Genomic DNA, 6,309 nt, shown 5'->3' on the forward strand with positions numbered 1-6,309 from the left:
GGAGCCTCGAGGAAAAGTGGTGAGCTGTCCTGGTAGAACACGGAAGCAGAGGAGACAGTGTGGGTTTTGAAAACTGTTCTGAGGTAGAAAGATAGAATAAATTGTTATGGCGGTTGGAGTCCAGTTTGGACATTTCTGAACTCTCAATATCTTGTTGAAAGTAAAATAAAGCTAGATGAAGATCGCAAAATAATAGGGAAACTATCCAAAGCGAAGAAGTGATGAAAATCAGAAAAGAGGAAACTCAAAACTGGCAGTGAGACACGTGAGTGAAGGACCCTGACAACTGTTGGGGGTTTCCCCCTGAGGGGTTCAAAAGAAGGAGTTTGGTTGTTATGGGTGTGGTCTGGGTGGATCTCTAGTTTGACTTGGATTACATGAGCCTTTCCTTACTGTGCATGTCCCTTCCCATAATGCAGCAGATTTTAATCATTTGCATATCCAATTATTGCCTTATTGTGCACACACTCAAAGCAGGTTCATGCCAGATCAACTGCTCCAGTTTTTTACCCAGATATAACTATTCTATGACTGGATGGAATCTAAGTTTGAGGGTCATTAAGAGGAGGAGCCCCAGGTTCTAGGCTATTCCTTATGCTTACCTGACTCAAAATGACTGTTTTTATAGGTCGAAAGTGACTGTTCACTTTCATGATTTTATGTGATTTAACCCAATATGTACAGTCTGTTGGTGGTAGTGATTGTCTGTGATTACCTGGTTATTGCCACCGTAAAAAAGGGGGGGGGGAAGGGTGTCTTAGTCAGGGTTTCTATTCCTGCACACACATCAGGACCAAAAAGCAAGTTTGGGAGGAAAGGGTTTATTCAACTTACACTTCCACATTGCTGTTCATCGCCAAAAGAACCAAAAGAGGTCAGGACTGGAACTCAAGCAGGTCAGGAAGCAGGAGCTGATGCAGAGGCCCTGGAGGGATGTTACTTTCAGGCTTGCATCCCCTGGCTTGCTCAGCTTGCTCTCTTAAAGAACCCAAGACCACCAGCCCAGGGACAGCACCACCCACAATGGGCTGGGCCCTCCCACCTTGATCACTAATTGAGAAAATACCTTACAGCTGGGTCTCATGGAGGCATTTCCTCACAGGAGGCTCCTTTCTCTGTGATAACTCCAGCTTGTGTCAAGTTGACACACAAAACCAGCCAGTACAGAGGGTTTCCCATCATATTGGCAAGATTAATTGGAAGATATTTCCTCTTTCTACTGAGCTTGGATCTGCTTGCTTCCAGTTTTTACCCAGTGGCTGTAGTTTTGACTTCTAAGCCAGGTAGACTCTCCGCCTTTCTTCTCCATCGGATTCTCCATACCGTCTTCTGGCTCTTAGCAGAGACAGATGGTCTACTCGCCACAGTGATTCTGACTGCCATCTTTTCCACAGAACTAAGAGATGACCACAGATTCTCAGACAAAAGTCTTTAGAAGATGAGCATGAAGACATCCCACAGGTAGTGCTTGGCTACGGCCATGCCAGCCATTATGACCTGGGCTCTTTGCAGTGTGTCCAGATGCCACATTTATTACTGTGTGAGCCAATCTGGCATTTTAAAAAACTAGCCTCCAAGTATCACAATGCCCAGACCCTCTGCTATCAGAATACAGATCCATATGCGCTCTGGTTTGAGAAAACGGGCATGGGTCCTGGCATGTGACCTTGAACAAGCTACTGAAACTTTCTGAGTCTCAGGGGTTTCTTGCTTTCTGTGAAGTAGTTTTTAGTTTCCCTATAACTACTTGAGGGTTGATGATTAAGAAGGGACCTATGAAAAGGATAAATCTAGAATTCATTTAGTCAGCTGGTCAGTCCCTTTCATATATGCGATTAGATATATGCAAATTTCGAGCTTCGGAAGGCAGACCCTCAAGTAACTTCTCCTGTTCTCCATTCTTTATGCCCCATGGGACAGCTAGGATAACATTCAAGCACAGGGCCACTGGTTGACTATGTAGGTCTAGTGCTGGGATCCGGATAACATTCCTGCTGCTGCGTTCTTGGGCCAAGGAAACACCATTGTATCTGGAGTCTATGATCCAGGTGTCTTTTAGGGATGTCAGAATAGTGGCAATAAAAAGCATATATTCAGGAGTCTGCAAGTTGAAACTTAGAGCACATGACACTTGGGGCAATGGAGAGGCATGAGTGAACTCAGAGCCTCAGTATGCTAAGCACACGCTGTAGCTATACTCCAGCTGATGACATGAGTGGTGTCTCTGCAGTATTCGCTGCAGATCAGAGCTAGAACAAGCACGTAGATCCTTGACTGTGGGGCTTCTCTCCATGCTGTGCTCCTCTTGTGAGATGTGACACCCAGGAAGCACGGGCTCTCAGTCTTCAAGATCATTGTAGAAAAGGGAGACACATGAAAGTCATCCTTATTTAAAGACTAGCTCCAACACTTGGGAGGCAGGGGCAGGAACTGGAAAGGAAACTCTGTGAGTTCGAGACCAGCCTGGGCTATATAGCTATATAGTGAGATCCTGTCTCAAAAGAAGAAGAAGAAGAAGAAGAAGAAGAAGAAGAAGAAGAAGAAGAAGAAGAAGAAGGAGGAGGAAGGAGGAGGAGGAGGAAGGAGGAGGAGGAGGAGGAGGAGGAGGAGGAGGAAGAGGAAGGGGAAGAGGAAGAGGAGGAGAAGGAGAAGGAAGGGAAGGAGAAGGAGAAGGAAGGAGAAGGAGAAGGAGAAAAGGGAAGGAAGGGAAGGAAGAGGAAGAAGGGAAGAAGAAGAAGAAGAAGAAGAAGAAGAAGAAGAAGAAGAAGAAGAAGAAGAAGAAGAAGAAGAAGAAGAAGAAGAAGAAGAAGAAGAAGAAGAAAAGAAAAGACTCTTAGGACGTATTTGTTCACAGAGGCCTCATGCCACATTAAGTTCTCCTCTTCCACCACCTCAGTAACCACTCCCCTATCTCTACAATTACCACTATCATGCTCTCTGTGCAAAATTACATCTACCATCCTAAAGAGAGTAAAAAGTCATTAATTCTGGAGCCAAATTCAAGTGATCACATCCTGGGAAACACCAGGTTCTGTGTTGCCACGTGAGAGCAATTCATGGATTTGTATGAAGGGAACAAAGGAAACCACAGATCAAGGAAAGGATGCAGTTACCACAAGGGAAAATCTCTCCTATGGCTTCAGATGTCTAAGAAGCTTTGGGGTTGGTGGAAACCAATGGTCTGTTAAATCAATAGATCCCTAAAGAGATGTCAGATCCTACACAGAGGTGGGCGAGGGACTGATGCACAGAAGGCTGAAATGAGCCCAAGACAAGATAATTAGGCTTTGGACCTGCACCATCCCAACCTTTCCACATTGCTCAAGTTCTTTCAGCCAATCAGTCTGTCAAGACACAGAGCCCTTCTGGGAAGTCTTGTTCATAGTGATTATTACACCCTGTCTGTTGTATCAAAGGGCTGACAATTTGAAGCAGGAACTGTAACACGAAAAAATTTTTTAAAAAAGCCCTTAAAAGAAAACACAAAATTCTTCCTTCTTCCAAAAGTTGATGCCATCTAGAAAATACTTCCTCTCTACCCTTCGCAGCCAAGTTTCTTAGACGGCATTGTCTTTATTTCCCATTCACCCAACATTGTGCTCTGCCATCAGTTCCTGTGAGCCTACCGAACAGATTGTGTGGCAGTTATAAGACTTAATAGTGACTTTTCCATTAGCGTTTCTGTTGTATGATCTTTTTTTTTTTTTTAAAAAAAAAACTTAACAACTTTTATTTAAACATTAAAATGAATTCATGTCAAATTACATTTAATCACCAACAACTGAGGGCTATTTACAGTAAGATATCTCAACCGATTCAAAGGAAAATTCAAGCTTATCACATTTATATAGGAATTCCAAAGTGAATAAATTTACCAATAGAAAACCGAGTTTACCCACAAGAGACTTAACCCATTGCTTTCTGCTAGATGCGATTAATTCACATTTTGGTGAGAAAGAATCATCATATTTCAGGGTTTTTGTTTTGTTTTGGTCTGTTTTACAGAGCTCTATGTCAGCGTCAGACAATGCAGAAGGTAAGATCGGATGCTCAATGACTTCTTGTTGTTCTTTCAAATATCTTCTCTGACCATTTCCTTCGACTTGCCTGCAGCTTCCGGTACTTCAGGACATTCCTCTTTTGCTCCGTTGACCCCTCAGAGAGTCCCCCACCTCTGGCCAGTTCTTCTTTGAAAAGATTAAAAAAAAAACTTGTTTATTGGCTCACGGTGAATTTCAGTTGTGCACCGCAATCCCACTCATCTCTCTCTCCTGAGTGTTGCAGCCAATGAGGGGTGTGGCCAGTTCTCCCACTCTCATGGCCAGCTCCCCTGCTCAATGCTAGTTAGCAAGGGCAAAAGGGAGGTGAGGGATCACTCCCTCACCTACACCACCACACAGCAGACAAGAGGTAGGGCCAGCTCTCCCACACTCATGCACTCAGGATCAGCTCACTTGCAACTCCATATCCAGGGCCAGCTCTACTGTACTGCTCAGGTGAGGTGCTGGGCTTGCTCTCCCAGTTGCTGCAGCAGGTAAGGGGCAAGGGCCAGCTCTCCTGTCTGAGACCTCGGGACCAGCTCTCCTAGTGGTGAGGGTGGGGGGATCTCTCCATCGCCCATGACACCTCATGGCAGACAAGTGATAGAGTTAGTTCTCCCATGCTTGCACCCTCAGGGCAACAGCTCTACTGTGTTACCCTGGTGGGGTACAGGGCCCACTCTCCTGAATGCCACAGCTGGTGAGGGGCAGGGCCAGTTCTCCTGCTCTCATGACCCCAGGGTCAGGTCTTTCGTCTGTCACAGGTGGTGAGGGGTGAGCAGGGAGGAGGTTATCTCTCTCTCTTCCATGCCACCCAACAGGAGATAAGTAGTAAGGCCAGCTCTCCCACACGTGTACCCTCAAGCCAGCTTACCCGCAACTCCCACAATGTTCAGGCCCGCTCTCCCATGTACTGTAGCTGACTAGAGGTAGGGTCAGCTTCCTTGTTCTCATGCCCTCAGGGCCTGATCTCTCTGGATGCCCAAATGATGAGTGGGGCCATCGACATGTCCCTGAGCTGCAGTCCAAACCTGGGACATCTGTGTGGTCTTTGGGGGTAACGGACCACTGCTGCTGCAGGGTCACAGACCCAGACATGGCCCCAGTGGCAGCACAGATCAGGACCCCACTATGGTCCCAGGTGGCATCACTGGCTACCCACATTAGGCTGTTCCTCCCTACCTCCCAGTCTCCAGTTCTGCCTGTCTTCGTTGTGCCCACATCCTTCTGTTTCTCCTTCTCTTCCATTTTTTCACAACTTACTTGCTCTTCTTAGTGGCACCTAGAGTCCCTGAGTGTCTGGGGTTGTCTCAAGAGCGTCCTCAGGAGTGCTAAGGCTCACCCGTGTATTATGTTACCGGACAGGGTTCATTTCAGACAAGGTCTGCGTCCACAAGCCTGTAGAGTCCCAGACTGGTGGTCATCTTAGTCTAGCTCCCAGTCTGGGTCTCACGGCACCAGTTTGGTAGTTATCTCAGCCAGCCTGCCCTAGTGGTCCCTTGCAAGAGTCATCTGTCTCTGGCTTGCTCTTGCCTGGGGCCCCAGGGTCCCAGGTGGGATTCTTCTAGCCTCTGGCTTGCTCCTGTCCTCGGAGCCTGTCCAGTCCTGCTTGGGGCCAGACTGGTGGTCATCTTGGACTCGTTCCCCACCCCCCCCCAGGGAATGTTAGCTACCAATCACTCAGATGTTCATTGGTCAGAATATTAAGGGCACTCTTATTCTTTCTCCTCTCTGCCACCTACTGACACACATTAGCACGGCAGCCAAACCTGCCATTTCTCTAGGGGCAGGGACATCCAGGATGGACTCTTTTTGCCCTTCTCTCTCCTTCAGTGTAGACGTTCTGCAGGTTTGGTACTGGGCTCGCTCTCACTGTTCCCACTCATTTGAGGGCTGTCTCATCTTCTTTTATTGTCACACCACCGAGTCTGCAAGGGTGAGGCCAAAACCTCTACCTCTATTGTGGCTTCTTTACGGGCCACAATACTTCCTTCTGTACAAAACCTCAGAAATGATTGCCTATACCCCAAAACCTGTCTAACTCTGCTCTTTGATCCAAACTCTTGGAAGCCAGACCTCCCTGCCCCCACCCTTGTGTGTTCCACATGGCTCCTTGCACTTCTCTGAGCATCTTTCCCGCATTCAGCTTGACCCTATCCATTCCACCCCTGACAGTGCTCCTGGAAGAATCCTCCAAAATCAAGTCCCGTGTGACACTTATTCCTGAGCTTGCTGTGCTCCCCGTCTGGGTTGGGATAAAATTAAGCAC

The 6,309-nt window shown here is 47.1% G+C and overlaps 1 non-coding gene across 1 annotated transcript; it reads right to left on the minus strand.

The window, feature by feature from the left end:
* Window positions 1–5,701: 5,701 nt before the first annotated feature.
* Window positions 5,702–5,831, minus strand: LOC116897579. The gene has a single exon (XR_004387587.1). It is a non-coding gene; the product is annotated as a small nucleolar RNA SNORA17 (small nucleolar RNA).
* Between the last annotated feature and the right edge of the window lie 478 nt (window positions 5,832–6,309).

Source organism: Rattus rattus, chromosome 3 (assembly GCF_011064425.1).
Source record: "Rattus rattus isolate New Zealand chromosome 3, Rrattus_CSIRO_v1, whole genome shotgun sequence".
In the NCBI taxonomy this organism is placed as follows: Eukaryota; Metazoa; Chordata; class Mammalia; order Rodentia; family Muridae; genus Rattus; species Rattus rattus.